This window comes from Canis aureus, chromosome 32 (assembly GCF_053574225.1).
Source record: "Canis aureus isolate CA01 chromosome 32, VMU_Caureus_v.1.0, whole genome shotgun sequence".
In the NCBI taxonomy this organism is placed as follows: domain Eukaryota; kingdom Metazoa; phylum Chordata; class Mammalia; order Carnivora; family Canidae; genus Canis; species Canis aureus.
Window position 1 is genome coordinate 40613801 of NC_135642.1, and position 21240 is coordinate 40635040.

Genomic DNA, 21240 nt, shown 5'->3' on the forward strand with positions numbered 1-21240 from the left:
TTCTTTCAATAAAATTGCTACCCTCTGCCGATCGACTACTCCAAGAAACAGCGGCAGTAGCAATCGGAATTAACAAAATATTCTTACAGAAACATTAAAATTCAGAAATAAATTGTGATTTTTGTATTTTTTTGACTTTTAATAAAAGCTACACCTTTTAGTTACCTAATTATGAAATGCATTATCAGAACATTTCACTTTCACTCAGTTCGACGTATCTTTTAACTTCCTCGCAACTTCCTCTTTGACGCCATGGATTATTTATAAAGCGTATTGTTTAGTTTCCAAGTGTTTGGAGACTTTCCTGTTATCGTTCTGTCATTAATTTCTAGTTTGAGTTCATTTTGGTCAGAAATAATCGGTATGATTTCAATTCTTTTACGTTTGTTGAGGTTCTGTGACCCTCAGAATATGATCAAACTTGGTAAATGATTTTTTTTGGTGCTTGAAAAGAATGTACATTCTGTTGTAGTTGGGTGGAGTGTTCTATAAATGATCATTATAACCTGTTGCTTGATGATGTAGTGGAGTTCTATATCTTTGCTGACTTTATGGGCAGATGCTTCATAAACTCTTGAGAGAGGGATGTTGTTGACGTATCCAATTTTACTTGTGAATTTCACTATTTCTCCTTTCAGTTCCGTTACTTTTTGCTTCACATATCTTACAGTTTTGTTGATTGGTTCCTACAAATTTAGAATTGTTATGTCTTCTTGGTGAATTGACTCTTTGATCATTACATAATGTCATTTTCTGTTCTAGATAAGTTTCTCGCTCTGAGATCTACTTTATCTGACCACTCCTGATTTATTCTGGTTAATGTTTGCATAGGATATCTCTTTTGCCATCCTTTTATTTTCAGCCTACCTATACTGTTATATTTGAAGAGAATTTCTTGTAGACAGCATATAATTGGGTCATTTTAAAATCCAAGCTGCCAATCTTCATCTTTTAACTGCTGTATTTAGACCATTTATGTTTAATGTAAATATCCATGCTTAAGTCTGCCACTTAGTTTTTTGTTTTCTTTTTTCTTTTGCCTTCCTAAAGGTTATTTGTTCCTTATTCTAGTATATCATACATAATAAATATAACAGTAAGATTTTATCAGTTCGAGTGAAGTATAGAAAACTTACCTACTTTTAAGTCCTTTTATATTCTCTCATTTATGGTATAAGTGACTTAAATATGCCCTCTTCATACTTTGAGAGGCACATAAGACAATGTTATTCAAGAACAATTTGAAGAACTCAAGAGGAGCAGTAAAGCTTCTTGTATACACCCATACTTTTGTTTTTTCCATTGTTCTTTCCTTGTTTCCAGACAACCCAAGATTCTTTTATCATTTAATTTATGTATAAAAAATAAAACTTCTTTAGCCATTCTTTGAAAGGTGTTGTATTGGTGACAAATTCTCTAAATTTTCCTTAATCTGAAAATGTTTTGATCTCTTCTTTCCTTAAGGAAATTTTTGCAGATATAAATTCTAGTTTGACAGTTCTTTTCTTTCAACACTTTTCAAATGTGCCACTTAAAAAAAAATGGCATCCATAGCTTCTCATGAGAAATCTTTTATCATTCAAATTGTTTCCCACCACCACCACCATAGGTAAGGTGTCATCTCTTTTTTCCTGCTTTCACAATTCTATCTTTGTCTTTAGTTTTCAGAAGTTTGATTGTAATGAGTCCTTTCCTTTAGAGAGAGAGAGAGAACGTGAGTAGATGGTGACAGAGGGAGAGAGAGGATCTTAAGCAGGCTCCATGTCCACTGCAGAGCCCAGTGCTGGGCTTGATCTCATGACCCTGAGATCGTGACCTGAGCTGAAACCAAAAGTCTGACACCTAACTGAACCACTCAAGGTGCCCCTGACTATGATGTGTTTTGTTCCTTTTTAAGATTTCATTTTTTCATGAGAGACCACAGAGAGAGACAGAGACAGGCAAAGGGAGAAGCAGGCTCCCTATGGGGAGCCCAATGCAGGACTCGATCCCAGGTCTCTAGGATCATGCCTTGAGCTGAAGGCAGACGCTCAACCACTGAGCCACCCAGGTAACCCCTATGATGTGTTTTGATGTGCATTTCTTTGGCTTTATCCTCTTTGGCTTTGCTCTGATTCTTTATAGATTTTTGCCTTTTGCTAAATTTTGATCATCTTTAGCCATTATTTCTTCAAGTAGTTTTACAGCCCCTTCCTCTTTCCCCATTTTCTCCAGGATTACAATGACAGGAATGTTAGATTTTTTGTTATAATCCCATAGGTCCCTGAGGCTCTGTCGAATTTTATTTATTTATTTTTTTTCTGTCGAATTTTAAAAGTCTATTTTTCCCTCTGTTATTCGGATTGGATAAGTCCTTTTTTTTTTTTAAGATTTTATTTATTTATTCATGAGAGACAGAGACACAGGCAGAGGGAGAAGCAGGCTCCATGCAGGGAGCCCGATGTGGGACTTGATCCCAGGTCTCCAGGATCACGCCCTGAGCTGAAGGCAGATGCTCAACCGCTGAGCAACCCAGGCATCCCCAGATTGAGTAAGTTCTATTCCACCTTCAAGTTCACTGATTTTTTCCTCTGTTTATCTACATTCCAATGTTGAGCCCATCTGGTGAGTTATTCATTTTGGTTGTGGTATTTTTTCAGTTCTCAGTTTTCCATGTGGTTCTTATTAATATCTTCTACTTCTTTGCTGAGAATTTCTATTTTTTAAAAATTTGTTTCAAGTGTGTTTGTAATTGTTTGTTCAAGTATTTTATGATGGCTTTTTTTTTTTTTTTAAGATTTTATTTATCCTTGAGAGACACAGAGAGAGAGAGAGAGGCAGAGACATAGGCAGAGGGAGAAGCAGGCTCCATGCAGGAAGCCCGATGTGGGACTCAGTCCTGGGGTTCCAGGATCATGCCCTGAGCCAAAGGTAGATGCTCAACCACTGAGCCACCCAGGCATCTCTATGTTGGCTGTTTTAAAATTTTGGGCAGTTAATTCCAGTATCTATTTCATCTCAGTGTTGATTCCTAATATGAGACTCTGGGTATTTTTTTAATGAAACTCTTAATATTTACAATTTCTTTTTTAGCAGGTCTCCTTTGACCCTACACTAGTTGAGAAACAGGGACACAGCCTTGTTACTGACAGGTGGGTGTTTAAGTTCAGGTTTCCTACTAGCTCTCAGCTGAAACCACCCTGAATGGGAGGGAACAGGGTCTTATTACTACTGGATGGAGGTAGGAACTCCCAAATAGGCCCCTTAGACACCATTCCAGCAAGGAGGGAGATGAGTCCCAGTTGGTCTTCAAGGAACCCAGAGAAAAGGAGCTTGTTGCTCCCGGTGCATGGAGCCTGCTTCTCCCTCTGCCTGTGTCTCTGCCTCTCTCTCTCTCACTGTGTGCCTATCATGAATAAATAAAAATTAAAAAAAAAAAAAAAGGAGCTTGTTAATATTGGGTAGGGTTGAAAGTCTTACCTCTCCATTTGACCTCCTCTGACACCACCCTGGTGGTGGGAGGAGAAGGGGTACCTTTTACAGCCATAGGCTAGACTAATTAGTCTAGTAGAACTAATTGCTGGGGTGGTACATAGGCATGGTGTTTCAAAGCTGCCCTGTTAATTTCAATGTGCTTGCAAACAAGTTAAAAACTACTGCTTTAGAAAAAAATAAAATAAAGTAAAATAAAAAATAAAAAAAAAATAAAAATAAAAAATAAAAACTACTGCTTTAGAATTTCCTTTAGAGGGATCCCTGGGTGGCGCAGCGGTTTGGCGCCTGCCTTTGGCCCAGGGCGCGATCCTGGAGACCCGGGATCGAATCCCACGTCGGGCTCCCGGTGCATGGAGCCTGCTTCTCCCGCTGCCTGTGTCTCTGCCTCTCTCTCTCTCTCTCTATGTGACTATCATAAATAAATAAAATTAAAAAAAAAAAAGAATTTCCTTTAGTGAGGAATCTGTTGGTAGTAAACTTTGTCATGCTTATCTGGAAATGTTGTATTTTGGCCCATGTCTTGAATGATAGGTTAATGAGTGTACAGTTATTTTCTCTCAATGTTTTGAAGATATTTCACCATCCTTTGGTTTCTTTTTGTGCTTACGAGAAGTCAACTAGCAGTCAACTTGTCATTTCTCTTCAGGTAATTGGGTTCTTTATGGCTGCTCTTAAAATCTTTTCTCTTTTTTACTTTTTTCTTTTTTTAATAATCTTTACTTTTGAAATGCATTTGTGTATAATTCTTTTTCTTTAAATTGCTTCCTAAATTTCTTGTGCTTCCTAAATCTGCATATTTATATTTTTCTTAAATTCTATAGAATCCTCAGTCATTGTTTTCTTAATTAGTGTCTTTCTCCCCTGTGGTATGATTTGCTGTCCAGGCCTCCTTACCTTCCCTTTGGTGAAGAATCTGTTGTTATAGTTCCTGGGAGTGCTGTGGGCAGGCCGCCTTCAGCTGTCAGTACCTTCAGAGATTGCTTCAAGTCATGTCCCTTCCAGGGCAATCCACACCCAGTGACTGATCAACATAAGATTATAAGAGCCTACATGTCTCAGGTCATATCAGAACAATTCTGAAAGCCAACAGTTCTCCTGTGGGGTCATCTGTATTTGTGGCCCTGAATTATAGCTCATCTTCTCCCTCTATCAATTCCTGCTTCCTCTCACTTTCCCTTTTATGGAAATTGACTCCAATGATGCTCCTTAATAAACATCCTGAATGCTAAACTTGGTCTAAGAGGCCACTTCCCAGTGAACCAAACCTTCAATATTCCATTCTTTCTAGTCACTCTCTCAGAAAATCTGATTAGATATGTCAGATGGTCTCATTCTCTCTCCCTAACTCTTTATGTCTTTCACAATTTCCATCACCTTGACTTTCTTTGATGCATTTTGGGCAATTTCCTAAGAACTATTGTTTTAGATTAGCTCACTAATTTTCTTTTCAGCTATTTTTATTATGAATTATTATTTTAAGATACTTCTTTACAAAAGTTTCTAGCACATTGACTTGGAAAAATTTAATAAAATGTGTTTTAGGAAAAAAGCATGAAACTGATTTTTATTTATTTTATTTATTTTTTTAAAGATTTTATTTATTTATTCATGAGAGACACACTCTCTAGAGAGAGAGGCAGAGACACAGGCAGAAGGAGAAGCAGGCTCCATGCAGGGAGCCCGACGTGGGACTCGATCCGGGGTCTCCAGGATCACGCCCTGGGCCAAAGGTGGTGCTAAACCGCTGAGCCACCAGGCTGCCCATAAAACTGATTTTTAAAAGGCTTAATGTTTTGGTATGGTACATAGCTTCCATTCAAATATCTGGTGCCACACAAATATCTCATACTTCTTCATGCGTCAATTTTGTTAATTAATAATTCCTTTCAAAACTTGTGCTGCAGTGCTAAATGTATTTGCACAATACTTTTATAAAAAAAAAGATTTATTAATTTACACACGAGAGACACACAGAGAGAGGCAGAGACACAGGCAGAGGGAGAAGCAGGCTCCATGCAGGGAGCCTGATGTGGGACTTGATCCCAGATCCTGGGATCATGCCCTGAGCCTAAGGCAGATGCTCAACCGCTGAGCCACCCAGGCATCCCTATTTGCACAATACTTAACCTTATGTATCATTTTTTAATCTCTTCTCCTCCTGTGCTATATCTTGTTTTTCATTCCTAAAGTTTTTTCTTTTTCCTTTTTTTTTTTTTTTTTAAGTAGACTCCATGCCCAGCATGGAGCCCAACATGAGACTTGAATTCATAACCCTGAGATGAAGAGTGGAATGTTTAACTGACTGAGCCATCCAGGTACCCTCCTCTCTTTTTCCCCCCTTGATCATGGTTTACTAATGCTTGCATTGTCCAAACAACGGTCTTTTTGTATTATTGACTAACTCTGTTGAAATTTTTCATTGATTTCTATATTCATCTTCACTGAATTTTTTACTACTTACTGCTTGGCATAAGATAGGGATTGGTTCTCTATAGCAGCTAGTTGCAACTACTCTGATTTTACTGATATACCTGGTATTATGCTGATTTTACCCTATACACGCATCCCTTAGAGACACTGCAGGTTCAATTCCACAACACTGCAATGAAGTGAATATCACAATAAAGTGAGCCAAATAATTTTTTTTGTTTCCCAGGTCATATGAAAGTTATATTTAAGGGACGCCTGGGTGGCTCAGTTGAGCGTCTCAGTTGAGCATCTGCCTTTGGCTCAGGTCGTGATCCCTAGGTCCTGGAATCAAGCCCCACATAGGGCTCCCCATGGGAGCCTGCTTCTCCCTCTGCCTATGTCTCTGCCTTTCTCTCTGTGTCTCTTGTGAATAAATAAATAAAATCTTAAAAAAAGAAAGTTATATTTAAGATTATACTGTAATCTCTTAAGTGTGCAATAGCATTATCTTTAAAAATGCATAAGCAAGTGTACTTTATTGCTAGAAAATGCTAATCACTTTATGAGCTTTCAGCAAGTCATAACCACTGATCACAGATCATGATAACAAATACAATAATAAAGAAAAAGTTTTAAATATTATCAAAGTTGGGCAGCCCGGGTGGCTCAGCGGTTTAGCGCGGCCTGCAGCCCAGGCGTGATCCTGGAGACCCAGGATCGAGTCCCACATCGGGCTCTCCGCATGGTGCCTGCTTCTCCCTCTTCCTGTGTCTCTGCCTCTCTCTCTCTCTCTGAATAAAATAATAATAATAATAATAATAATAATAATAATAATAATAAATAAAAAATATTATCAAAGTTACCAAAATGTGACACAGACACAAAGTGAGCAAATGGTATTGGAAAAATTGTGCCAATAGACCTCCTCAAGGCAAGTGTGCCACAAACCTTCAATTTGTAAAAAAAAAAAAAAAAAAAAAAAAGCATAAGAAATATATGTGAAGCTGTGAAGCACATGAAATTAAAGAGTAAAATGATGTATGCCTGCATATCTTCTCTGTAAGATACACTGAAACCATTCCCACTTATTGCAGTAATTTTTTCTGGTTTGAGATATCATCTTTAATCCTAACCCATTTCATTTCTGTCTTAGAGAAATTACTCATACATAACTTTAATCTGATACTTTTATTTTATTTATTTATTTATTTAATCTGATACTTTCATGTGCTCTAATTATGGAATATATGTAATAATATTTATATAATTTGGGACAGCAGAGGGAAGCTGAAACTTGTATTTAGCTTGCCAACCTGATAAAACATTGATTCTCTGTTTCTGGGATGTAAAGTTCTACAAATATGTAGTAATTCAGTTATAATTTGCATATCCTCTATATCTTACATCCGTTACATGGAATATCATTGTGGGAGAGGTAGGTCACATTCTCCCAGCAACTCCCCTAACAGCTTTATGTCTTACCATTTTGCACACGTGTATTTTTCAACCAGTTCTTGTGTTATATGGAGAGTTTTAAGATTTTTTTGTTTTGTTTTTTTGGTTTTGTTTTTTTTTTTTGAGTTTTAAGATTTATAGAGGTTATGTCTGCATTGAGAGTGTACCCTTACAACATGAAATTATCCTCACAATCAGGTCTCAAATAATTTGCATTTAATTCTGATTTGTTTCACCATCCACACTCTCTTTTACTTCCAACTTGGTAGACGTATCTTTGACCAACATTTTGTTACTTTTACAGACCTAAAAAGGAATGAAACACTGAGATTGACTAGATAGTAGTAAGAGCTCACTGTTCATAAATTAGTGTGACTGACCTGTGGACGTTGAACAGTAACAGTGAGAATCAATCCCTGAGACAGGAAAGGGATGTGATGAGCAACAGGGCCCAAGCTGAGCGAGGAGTTTTGTGCTTCCCCATCTATTTCTGTTGTGGTAATAACCATGTGTCAAAAAAACAAAAACAGAAACAATATCCAGTAAATGTAATTATTGAGTAAGGTCTTATGATGAAGAGAACAGCTTGTCTCCAAGGAGGTAGCCTGAGAATCAGGTGGAGGAATCTGTAATCCAATTGGTAATGTCTCCAATCAAACCCCAGGGAATGCAGTAGGGTTTCTGTAGGACCTAGTTCGCTCAATAATCAGGGGTGCTGGGGCACCTGGGTGGCTCAGTCGTTGAGCATCTGCCTTTAGCTCAGGTCGTGATCCCGGGATCCTGGGATCAAGTCCCTCATTGGGATTCCACAGGAAGCCTGCTTCTCCCTCTGCCTATGTCTCTGCCTCTCTGTGTCCCTCATGAATAAATAAATAGAATCTTAAAAAAAATCAGGGATGCTGGCCTATAATGAGTTTGATTTTGTTTTTTAAAAGATTTTATGTATTTATTCATGAGAGACACAGAGAGAGGCAGCGACATAGGCAGAGGGAGAAGCAGGCTCCATGCAGGGAGCCACCCAGGTGTCCCAGTTTGAAAGATTTAAAGTTTGATCAATGTAAAGGGTGTGACCACAGGGTGGCAGTAGCACACAATGAGTTTTATTCGCTTGGAGTTTTCACAGGTTTGCAAGGGGCATGGTGGGGGGGCGGGGGCGGGGTGTGATACTTCTCAGAGCTGGAGACCTTCCAAGGGCAACTGCATGGGAGCCACCAGCCAGAAGGGGAAGGAGAACAAGAGAACTCCTGAGGAGAAGACCAAAAGAAGGGGTTTACAAGTCAACAGTGGCTTGGGGTCTTTGTAGCCCTGGGGTTTGTTTATCTTATATAAATAAGCTTTTTAGTGTCAGCTTCTGTTTCACAGGCATTATGAAGATCAGTGAAATAAAACCTCACTTAGAATGGAGTCAGGAGACCAGGAGGGGGAGCGCTCATGCTCCTAGATGATGGCAGATCCAACAGGAAATGACATACTTTGCAAGTCAATACTACTTTAGCTACTACTGTATTACCCCCAGAAGGAGGAAAAAAAGGTTTTTCTTTTCTCGGGGAACAGCCCAGCAAATAAAAGACTGTTCACAACTCAGCCAATGAAATTCCACTTTACTTCAAACTCCCATTTACTCCACTGTTTTGTTTTTTGTTTTTTTTTAAATTCCCAGTTTTACTCCACCACCCTCCCAACTGCCCCCTTTCTTCTACAAAACAGCGTTCCTCTCCTTTGTTTTCCATACTTGCCTATGGGCTTGCTGTAGTTTGCTTGTCCTGAACTGCAATTCTCTGTTATTCCCACATAAACTCAATTTTGATGGTAAAATAACAGGCAGTTCTTTTTGAGGTTAACATTACCTAAAGCGGGCAGGTTGTAAATGGCTAAAAATCTGCTTATGTGAATGCTCTTTAAAATAATTCAATGTAGGGCAGCCCCAGTGGTTCAGTGGTTTAGTGCCACCTTCAGCCCAGGGCGTGATTCTGGAGACCCGGGATGGAGTCTCACATCAGGCTCCTTGCATGGAGCCTGCTTCTCCCTCTGCCTGTGTCTCTGCCTCTCTCTGTGTGTCTCTCATGAATAAATAAATAAAATCTTTAAAAAAATAAAATAATTTAATGTAAAAGTGTTGCCAGTGGGCTTTGGGGCCAGTAGGACCTCATTGTCTGAAGAATCACACAACACAGCAGCTAGTGAACAGAGACTGTCTTTGGTTAAGGGTCCCAGCCCAGGCACTGCAGATGGGTATTACCATTTCTTCTATGTTGGTCAACCCGGGTTTGTTCTTCCAGGTGCATGTGTGTCTCTTCAACCTGTAGTTTGATTTGAAGTCTTTTTATATCAGAGAAATATTATTAAAGTACATTTAAAAAAAATAAAGTACATTTTTAGTACATATTCTGTTCCATTGCTTTGGTTTTCCTTTTTAGTAAATCCTGTCATACGTGTTAGATCTTCTTTGACTATCTTCTTTTTCTATTACTTTCTCTCAAATTCATTTTTCATTCTTCTGTCTTTTATTTTTTAAAGAGTTTATTTATTCACGAGAGACACACAGAGAGAGACAGAGACACAAGTAGAGGGAGAAGCAGGCTCCTTGCAGGGAACCTGATGTGGGACTTGATCCCAGGACCCCCAGGATCAGGCTCTGAGCCAAATGCAGATGCTCAACCACAGAGCCACCCAGGTGTTTCTGTCTTTTTTAAAATGTCCTTTATTTTATCTTGTTTGTCTAAAAATATTATACATTTTCATTTTCTCTTGTGTTCCTTCTCATTTAATTTCAGAAATAATTTTCAGTTTATTCTTTCCTGAGTTCTGTAAACTGACTTCTAAAAATCTCAATTTTTTTTTCCTATTATCACATTTCTGAAATATTCTAATTCTTACTTATGTGCTGATTTTTACTAGCTTTTTTCATTTTCTTAATGGTTTTCTTCTTTTTTTCTTTCTGGATAAATCTTTCTGTCATGTTTTCATTGTCAATGGGGACATTGCTATATTCTCTTCCTTTTTTATAATGACTATGTATGGGATTCAGCTGAGATCAGTTTCAGTTGCTCATATTTAAGTGCAGGGAGCTTTTCTGGTTATGAGGAACAATGGGAAGAATAGATATTTTAGCTTCAAAGCTATAGAGTTTTCTGTATTTTTCTTTAATGAAAATATGGCTTCTGACTTCTAAGATCTGCATCCTCCACTATCCCACCCACTTTTATCAGGGCCTTCTCTGTCTTTTGCATTGATAGTCTCTACCCAGCTCTATTTGGATTCCACTCTCATCAGTTTCTCCTCAGTTTGGCTTTGTCCTGGTAGGAAGTTTTTATTTGTTACTATCAAGATAGTTTAAGTGCTCAGACTACTTCAACATCTCCAGAAATTACTGAAGATCCTTTTGCATTCACCTGCAAATTGAGTCTGCATGACTTTCTCCCAGTTTTGGACTGATTCTCAGATTGTACTTACCATTTACTTCCTGTCAGTGATTTGTGGATTCTCTTATTCTCAAGAATATTATACCCCTCAGTATGCCTGGGTGGCTTAGTGGTTGATGTCTGCCTTTGGCTCAGGGTGTGATCCCGGAATCCCCAGATCAGGTCTCACATCAGGCTCCCCACAGGGAGCCTGATTCTCCCTCTGCCTATGTCTGTGCCTCTCTCTGTGTGTCTCTCACGAATAAATAAATAAAATATTTTTTAAAAAGATTTTACTCCTCATTGTCTTCCCTTGCTTCTTCCTGCATAGATACTGAATACATTTTGGTTGTATAGGCATTTATTCATCCCCAAATTCTAGTATTTTGGGGGATTGTAGAGTGATAACTTGTTTTAAAAAATAGTTTTATTGAGGTATGATTGAATACATATTTAGAATATATAATTTTTCAAAAGATTTTATTTAAGTAATCTCTACACCCAAGTGGAGCTCCAACTTACAACCCCAAGATCAAGAGTCATATTCTCTACCAACTGAGCCAGCTAGGCACCCCTAGAATATATAATTTCATAAGTGGTGACATATAAACCTATGAAATCACTATGATCAAGATATTGAATAGATGCATCACATTCAAAGGTTTAGTTGTGCTGTTATTTCCCCCTCCTGCTCCTTCCTGCCTATCCTATCCTCAAGCAATCAATGACACATTTTTGTTGCCAATATAGATTAGTTTTTACTTGTTATTGTTTTATATAATGGAATCATACAGTATGTATCTTTTTTTTTCCTGGCTTATTTACTTAGCAAATTATTTTTAGAATCATCCATGTTGTTGTGTGATTCAATAGTTCACTCCTTTTTATTACTATTTCATTGTATGTATATACCACTATTTGTTTATTCATTCACCTTTTTTTTTTACATTTTCTTATTTATTTATGATAGTCACATACAGAGAGAGAGAGAGAGAGAGAGAGAGGCAGAGACACAGGCAGAGGGAGAAGCAGGCTCCATGCACCGGGAGCCCGACGTGGGATTCGATCCTGGGTCTCCAGGATCAGGCCCTGGGCCAAAGGCAGGCGCCAAACCGCTGCGCCACCCAGGGATCCCTATTCATTCACCTTTTGATGGATGTTTGAATTATTTCCAGCTTTTAGCTATTACAAGCTAAGTTGCTATGAACACTGCTTATAGACATATATCTATTTTTCTCTTGGATCAATACGAAGGACTAGAATGGCTGAATCATGTCACAGGTGTATGGTTAGCTTTTTAAGAAAATGTCAAACTGTTTTCCAAAGTGGTTGTTACATTTTACTTTCTCACAGTGTATGAGAATTCAAGTTCTTCCGGAACATTCTTGCCGATGGTTTTTATAGTCAGTTTTAAAAATTTTAGCCAGTCTGATAGGCACGTAGTGATATTACATTAATTTCCATTTCCCTAATGATTACTATGTTGAGAATCTTTTCATGTGCTTATTTACAATCTACCACAATCTTTTCCCCAGTAAGAAAAACTGGATTGTTTCCTTCTTGTTATGTTTTGGGGGTTCCTTAGATATTTGTTAATCAGTTCCAGTCCTTTGTCAGATTTATGCTTTGCAAAGATTTTTCTGCCAGGCTGTGGCTTATTTTTTCATTCTTGTAACAGTAACTTTTGAAGAGCAGTTTTTAACTTTAATTTATATGATGAACAATTTATCAATATATAATTTAATGGATAGAGCTTTTGGTAGCATATCTAAGACATATTAAAAAAATTTTTTTACTTATTTACCTGACAGAGAGATAGATAGAGCCAGAGAGCACAAGCAGGGGGAGCTGCAGGCAGAGGGAGAGGGAGAAGCAGGCTCCCCACTGAGCAGGGAGCCCAATGTGGGGCTCAATCCCAGGACCCTGGGATCAGGACCTGAGTCAAAGGCCGATGCTTAACCCACTGAGCCACCCAGGTGCCCGCATATCTAAGACATCTTTGCCTAAGCCAGGACACAAAGATTTCCCATGTTCTCTTCTAGTTTTATAGCATTCAGTTTTGCATTTAGTTCTATTCATCATTTTTAGTCAGTTTGTATATGGTGTGAGATATGGATTGAGCTAATTAAAAATACACATGTATTTTTGCATATGGATATCCATTTGTTCTAGCACTATTTGTTGAGAAAGGCTATCCTTTCTCCACTGAATTGCCTTTGTCAAAAATCAATTATATGAATATGTGTGTATTTATTTCTGGACTATTTGGGCCCCTTGATCTATTTTTCTATCTTTATGCCAATGCTACACGGTCTTGACTACTATTGCTTTACTGTAATTTTTGAAATCAGTGTGAGACCTCCAACTTTGCTATATTTCAGAGTTGTTTTGGTTATCCTAGGACTTTTGCATTTCCATATAAATTTTAGAATCAGCTTTCCAATTTCTACAAAAAAAGCCTGCTAAGATTTTGCCCGGATCTACACATCAATCTGGAGAAGAATCCATATCTTAACAAAACTGAGACTTTTGCTCCCTGAAGAAAATATGTCTTTTTATTTATTTAGGCTTTTGTCTCAAAAGTATTTTGTAGTTTTCAGTGTATAAGGTCTTTTATGTATTTTGTCGAATTTCAAATTTTTAATTGGAAATGGTATCTTTTTTAAAAACTGCAATTTCTAGTAGTTTGTTGCTTGTATGTAAAAATGTAACTGATTTCTGGATATTGATCTATATCTTACAATGTTGCTAAACTCAGACATTAGTTCTAGTGGCTTTTTTATAGATTCGTTTGGATATTCTCCATAAACAACCACATAATCTGCAAATAAATACAGTTTTACTGCTTCCTGTTTAATCTGTATGCCTTTAATTTCTTTTTCTTGCCTGATTGCACTGATGAGAACTTCCAGTACAATCTTTTTTAAAAGGTGTTTTAGTATTTCTCTTTTTAGTTGTATTTCAAAATAAATTATCAAGGAATAATCACAGAATTAAAGGACCCAACAAAGTTTAGCTGTATCTAGTCCAGTTTCCTCTTTTTATGTATGTATGTATTTATTTTTTTAAGATTTTATTAATTTATTCACGAGAGACACACACACAGAGAGAGGGAGAGGCAGAGGCACAGGCAGAGGGAGAAGCAGGCTCCATGCAAGGAGCCCGATGTGGGACTCGATCCCGGGACTTCAGGATCACGCCCTGGGCCAAAGGCAGGCGCTCAACTGCTGAGCCACCTGGGGGTCCCTGTCTTTTTATGTATTTAAAAAATAAGATACTGATGGAATCCAGATCTCTGGGAGGGAGTTCTTTCTCCTACATAGTGGCAATACTCATAAGATCATGTATGATATATAAACTCTTCCTTAGGCACTTTTGCTTTTAGTATACACTATATTACTATTACATAAATGTCTATAGCACACATCTGCAATAAGAATTACCAAAACCGAAGTAATATAATTTATAAAACTGGAACATTTGGTTCTCCTCCACTACAATCTTGAATACAAGAGCCAAGAACAGAAATCCTTGCTTTGTTCCCAATATTAGGGGAAAACATTTAGTCTTTCATCATTAAGTATGATGTCAACTGTAGATTTTTTTTTTTTTAGATTTTTTTTTGTCAGGTTGTGGAAATTCCTTCCTATGAATATATGGTTGAGAGCTTTTATTAGGTTTTCTATTTTATCCAGTGCTTTTTCTGTGACTGTTGAGATTAGAATGTGGGTCTTTTATTCTATTAATATACTGTACTACACTAATTTTGGATGTTTCTTTTCTTTTTTGCATGTGGGTGTCCAATTGTTCCAGGACCATTTGTTGAATAGAATATGCTTTCTCCATGAAGTTACCTTTACTCCTTTGTTAAAGATCAATTGATTATATTGTGTTAGTCTATGTCTGAGTTCTCTGTTCCGTTCCATTGATTTATTTGTCTAGTCTTTCGCCAAATGCCAAACTATCTTAATTATGGAGACTGTAGTAAGTCTTCAAATTAGATGTTGTCAGACCTCCAACTTTGTTCTTCTCTTTCAATATAGTGTTAGCTGTTCTAGGTCTTTTGTATTTCTATTTAGCTTCAAATCTTGTTAATGTCCATAAAATAACTTTATGTGATTTTGACTGGGATTACATTGAATCTATAGATCACATTGGGAGGAACTGATAACAATATTGAATTTTCCTATCCAAGAACATAGAATACCTCTTAAATCTTCTTTGATTTCTTTCATCAAAGTTTTGTAGTTTTCCTCATATATGTATTAGAATACATCTTTATTCCTAAATATTTAATTTTTTGGTGCTAATATAAATTGTGTTGTGTTTTAAGGTCAAATTCCAATTATTTATTGTTGATGTATAGGATAGCAACTGACATTTGTATATTAGTCTTGCATCCTAAAACCTTACACCAATTTCTTCTTAGTTCTAGGAGTTTGTTGATTCTTTGGAATTTCCTTCATAGACAATCATGTCATCTGCAGTTTTATTCCTTCCTTCCCCATATCTATATCTATTTCCTTTCCTTGTTCTTATTGCATTAGCAAGGACTTCTAGATGTTCTAGAAGTCACTCCTTCTACAATGTTGAACAGGAGTGGTGAAAGGGGGAAAACATGTTCCTCTTGGGAAAACATCTAGCTTTTCACAATTAAGTATGATGGTAGCTGTAGGTTTTTTGTAGACGTTCTTTATCAAGTTGAGGAAGTTTCCCTCAATTCCTAGTTTACTGAGAGTTTTTATCATGAATAGGTTTTGGATTTTGTCAAATGCTTTTTGTATATCTGTTGATAGGATCATATAATTTTTTTCTTTAGCATGTTGATGCAATGGATTACATTCATTGATTTACAAATGTCGAGCTAGCTTTGTATCCTGGAGTTAACCTCATTGATTATGTTCTGTAATTCTTTGTATACATTGTTGGATTTGATTTGCTAATATTTTGTTGAGTATTTTGTATCCATGTTTAGGAGGGATATTGGTTTGTAGTTTTCCTTTCTTGTAATGTACTTATCTGGTTTTGGTATTAGGATAAAGCTTGCCCTGTACTTTTTAAAAGATTTTATTTATTTACAGACACACACAGGCAGAGGAAGAAACAGGCTCCATGAAGGGAGCCTGATGTGGGACTTGATCCCAGGACTCCAGGATCATGTCCTGAGCCAAAGGCAGAGGCTCAACCACTGAGCCACCCAGGCGTCCCATGCCCTTTATTTTCAAGAAGAGACTGTAGAGAATTGGTGTTTCTTCTTCAAATATATGTTAAAATTCACTGATGAACCCATCTGGGCCTAGTGCTATTTTGGAACAATATTAATTATTTTTTTTTCAATATTAATTATTGATTCAATTTCTTTAATATAGGCCTATTCAGATATCTAGTTTTCCTTGTGAGGATTCTGATAGGTTGTGTCTTTCAAGTAACTGGTTCGTTTCAACTTTGGTTATCAAATTTGTGGGCATAGAGTTATCTATACGGTTCCTTTATTATCCTTTTAATGTCCATGGAGCCAATAGTGATGCACCTCTTTCATTTCTGATAAGAATAATTTGTGTCTTTTTTTTTGCTTGGTAAGATTGGCTAGAAGTTTACTGATTTTATTGATCTTTTGAAAGAAATAGCTTTTGGTTTTACTGATTTTTCTCTACTTCTATTTTTCCTATTTCATTGATTTCTGCTCTAATTTTTATTATTTATTTTCTCTGCTTACTTTGGATTTTTTTCTAGTTTCCTGAGGTGAAAGCTTATTGATTTTAGCTTTCTTCTTTTCTAATATATATTCAGTGTTGTAAGTTCCTAAGTACTGCTTTTCCTGCATCTCACAAATTTTGATAAGTTCTCATATTCATTTAATTAAAATATACATATATATTTTTACATGGGCTCCATGCCCAGCATGGAGGACATGAATTCACAACCCTGAGATCAAGACCTGAGCTGAGGTCAAGAGTCGGGTGCCTAACTGACTGAGCCCCTCATTTAGTTTAAAATATTTTAAAATTTTCTCTTGACCAGTGTTATTTAGAACTGTTGCTTCTCAAATATTTTCGGAGTTTTGGCTACATTCATTACTGGATTCTAGTTTAATTCCACTGTGGTCCGAGAGCATACATTGTGAGTTCAACTTTTAGAAATTTGTTAAGGTGTGTTTTATGTCCCAGAATGTGGCCTATCTTGGTAAATGTTCCATGTGAACTCAAGGGGAATGTATAGATCCAGTTGACTGAGGATACTAAATTATGTTAAATAATGTTATGTCACTAATTTTCTATGTGTCAGTTACTGAGAGTCTTCAATTGATAAAGTTGAAGACTCCCAACTATAATAGTGCATGTGTCTTCTTGCAATTTCATAAAATTTTCCCTAATATACTTTTATGCTTTATTGTTAGGTGATACACTTTAAGGATGTCTTCTTGGGGAACGGACTCCTTTATCATCATGTAATGCCTTCTTTTTCCTCCTAATATTCCTTGCTCTCAAGCTGGCTCTGTCTGAAATTAAAATTAGTTTTCTAGCTTTTCTTTCAATTAATGTTAGCCTTGTATATCATTTTCCATTCCTTTACTTGTAATCCATCTGTGTTATTTAAAGTGAGTTCCTGGGGATCCCTGGGTGGCTCAGTGGTTTAGCGCCGCCTTCAGCGCAGGGCGTGATCCTGGAGTCCCAGGATCGAGTCCCAGGATCGAGTCCCAGGATCGAGTCCCAGGATCGAGTCCCACGATGGGCTCCCTGCATGGAGCCTGCTTCTCCCTCTGTCTGTCTCTGCCTTTCTCTGTGTCTCTCGTGAATAAATAAAATCTTTAAAAAAAAAAGTGAGTTCCTTATAGACAACGTGTAGTTGAGTCTTTTTTAATCGTCTCTGGCAATTTGCTTTTTAATTGGTGTATTTAGGCTATTCATATTTAAAGTGATTATTGATGTTAGATTACTATCTAACATGTTGTTTTTCATTTGTTGCCCTTCTTTGTTGTTTCTATTTTTGGTTATTTTACTCTTTTCCTGCCTCTTATGGTTTTAATTGGGCATTTTCTGAGTATATTTTCTCTCCTTTATTAGCCTATCAGTTACACTTTCTTTTATAACCTTTTTAGTGGTTGCCCTAGATTTTGTGAAATACATTTGTAACTAATGCAACTCCACTTTTAAATAACACTGTATTTCTTCACAAGTAGTATGAGCCTTATAACAGAGTATTTCCAATTCTTCCCTTCCATCCTTGATAACATTACTGTCATTTATTTCATTTAGAAGATACAATAATCAAATACATTGTTGGTATAATTCTGAACAAACTATTACCTGTTAGACCAATTTAGAATAAAAAGTAAAATTTGTATTTTAATTGGGATCACATTGAATCCACAGATCATTTAAATCCTTACAATTTTGAGTCTTCTTATTCATGAACATGTTACCTATCTACATCTGGGTTTTCTTGTATTCTTCAGAAACGTTAATAGTTCTCTCTATAAAGTTGTATCTTTCATTAGATCATATAATTGTTGACTCCTATTACATGTTGACTCCTATTACATGAAGTATGCAGTTACATGAGGCAATATTACTTTTTTGCTTAAACTTTTTTTTCCCTTGCAACTAGAGTCCTGACTATGACAAGTAGAATGTCAGGGAATGATGGAGAGGTCAAGAGACACATCATTTTGAAAGGGAGCACTAGCATACCCTAAGTGAATTTGACAATGGGGCGATTTTGAAAAATTAAAAGCAGAAAAGTGACATATTATGCCCGTTTGTGTGCAGAGAGAAAGAAGTCATCCATAAGGAAAAGATTTGAAGAGCAAAGTGGGAGGAAATGAACTCGATCCCAGATAGAGCCGAGTACCCAGCTTTATCTGAGTGGCTAAGTGTAGTGTCCAAGAGCAGGACGAGTGCAGTGTGGGCCAGTGGCCAACAGCCAGGTACAGTGTAAGGTACAGTTAGCCAGGGGATCCATACTGCCTAAGTACAAATCCTGACTGAGCCCAATTGTGTAGCCATTTAATCTGTTTCCTTGTCTGATGATGATAAAAAATAAAAAGTGAGGATAATATTGATACCTAAGTCACTGGTTAGGATGAGGGTTAAATAAGTTAATATCCAATAAAGTACTTATAACATTACCTGACACAGAAAGCACATAAAAATGAAGAAGCACTGTTCCCCTAGATAGATCTTCACAAGCATCTTCAAATTTCTGATTTATGTGAGTCTAGATAAATGTTCAGTTTTCTTAAAATTCCTATGTTCAGTATTTTCTCTTTTATATTAGATTATCCAGACACTTCCAAAATGCTTTCTCTTACATTCAGCAGCACACCAGGACTGCAGAGATGCCCCTCTTCTCAGGCCACGTCTGCGGGCCAGCTGGTCTAACATACACACACATTTACTCTGTCTCCTCTTTTGGGGGTGCCTTCTAAAACATCCCTAATTTGTTACAAAGTGAGCTGTAAAAAAAATTTATTAACAATGAAGAAAAATCAGAGCTAAGTATCAGATACTCCAAAGGAAATGAGATTTAAAATTCTAGAAAGCGGTTATTTTGGGAATGGAACTGGGACTGGGAAAGGGGACATACATAACATCTCTTTAAAAAAATCCGAAGCAAATATAACTACCGAGATGTGATAAATTTGGGTGGTGGTTATACTGTGTTTATTATTTTATTACCTACATTTTTCCATTTGTTTGAAACATTTGAAATCATGAAAAAATGTAAGTAGTGACTGATAGAGAACACATAACATGGATATGGTTAGAGTATAGTAATTACTGTGAAAATAAACAAGACTCATGGACCATTTCATTTTAAAAATCTCTTTAAAAATGACGGAGAACACACACACAAAGGACTGCTACAAAAAGGATTTTTAAAAACTGTGGACTGTGAAGATTTATATACAGAGTGAACAGTAATGAGAAAATTCAACAAGTAAACATTTCACTGAAATTGGTTGATATACATTTATGTTTTACACTTATTTATTAACAGTTGGAATAAAAGAAGACTACTTTCCAAATTTTCAGAGTTTATTTGTAAGAAAAAATACAGAATGATTTTAATAGACAAAGCATCCACTTCCTATTTATCTTCTTTCTTAGTGGGGAAACACAATTGTCATGGCCTGTATTCATTAATCTTACAAGTGATGTTGACAAAAACTATAAAAATCTAAACCTCAGAGTGCATTAATGTTACCACGTGTGTATATGTACATTAGTATGAATTTTTTTAAAAAAGATTTTATTTATTTATTCATGAGACACACATAGAGAGAGGCAGAGACCCAGGCAGAGGGAGAAGCAGGCTCCATGCAGGGAGCCCTATGCAGGACTCAATCCTGGGCCTCCGGGATCATGCCCTGAGCCAAAGGCAGACGTTCAACCGCTGAGCCACCCAGGCGTCCCAATATAAATTAAGTGCAATCTATATCCACAGAATAGTCCCCCCTCCCACATTATCACTAGGCCTTCCTAACCCCTTGCCATCCTCATCATTAGTGCTGCGGAGCTCCGATGCCCACAAGCCCTCTGCTCACCTATCCCTATGCTAGTGCAACTGACGTGCACTTGAAAACCCTAGATTCCAAGGGCGGGGTAGAGGAGGGTGAGCTGCTATCTGCCACTCGATCTCAACTCCAACGGAAGAGGGGACACTGCATGTCCTCCCGGTCTCCGTTCACTCCTTTATTTTTATCCCTGTTAGGCCTGCTTTGCATCCTCAGTAAGCAGCACAGGAGAGCAGCGAGGAGTCTGCACGTAGATGAAGAATCAGCCTAGGCACTTGCCTGCCCCCTGGTGGAGCGCAGGGAACACCGCAGGCCGCAGCAGGGGGCCCCGTGCTGGGCGGGGCACAATTCACAGCCAGGAGGAGGAGATGGAGCAGCAGTGATTCTGTGCACCACAGCAGGCGGCGGCTGCTGCAGGCCCTGCCTCCCACCTCTCAGCAGTTCCAGGTCTGATGAGGATCTTCAGGTCAACGGCGCTCGGGGTCAGTGGGCCCACAGGAGCAATGGTGGAGGGTGGGGAGCAGGATGGCCCACAAGTCAACGTCTTGACTGGGCCACATGGATTTTTTTAATTGTAAAAATAACATTATAGAAATGTTTATAATAGTAAAAAAAAAAAAAAATCATAGAAACTTACTACCGCAACAGTGTTTCCCTGGACTTTTCCTTCACTGACTTGAAACGACCTAAGTGTCTGATTTTTTTATTTAACATTATCTCCAAAGTAATGATATTAGTTAGTTATGATTAGTTAAGAAAGCAGGGGCGTTTGAAGCAAGCAGCATTTCAGGGTCCCAGGTAGGGGGTTCCTTTGGTGGTGCAAATGCTAGAGGCTTAGCCTGGGCCTCTCTACACCAGAGCCCTGGGCGTGGCTAACCTGGGCTGTGTGGAGACCTCGTCCCCAGGAGGATTCTAACCCCCCGTTCCTGTAAAAGCAGCACAGGAAGGCCCGCCTGGTGCACCTCCACTCAGGTCCCCGAGGGA

General features: G+C 37.6%; 1 long non-coding RNA gene across 1 annotated transcript; it reads left to right on the forward strand.

Annotated features, from left to right (window-relative positions):
- Positions 1-127: 127 nt before the first annotated feature.
- Positions 128-20822, forward strand: LOC144303502 (uncharacterized). Its single transcript, XR_013370548.1, has 4 exons — positions 128-2530; positions 3073-3131; positions 5701-5789; positions 20454-20822. It is a non-coding gene; the product is annotated as an uncharacterized LOC144303502 (long non-coding RNA).
- The last annotated feature ends 418 nt before the right edge of the window (positions 20823-21240 follow it).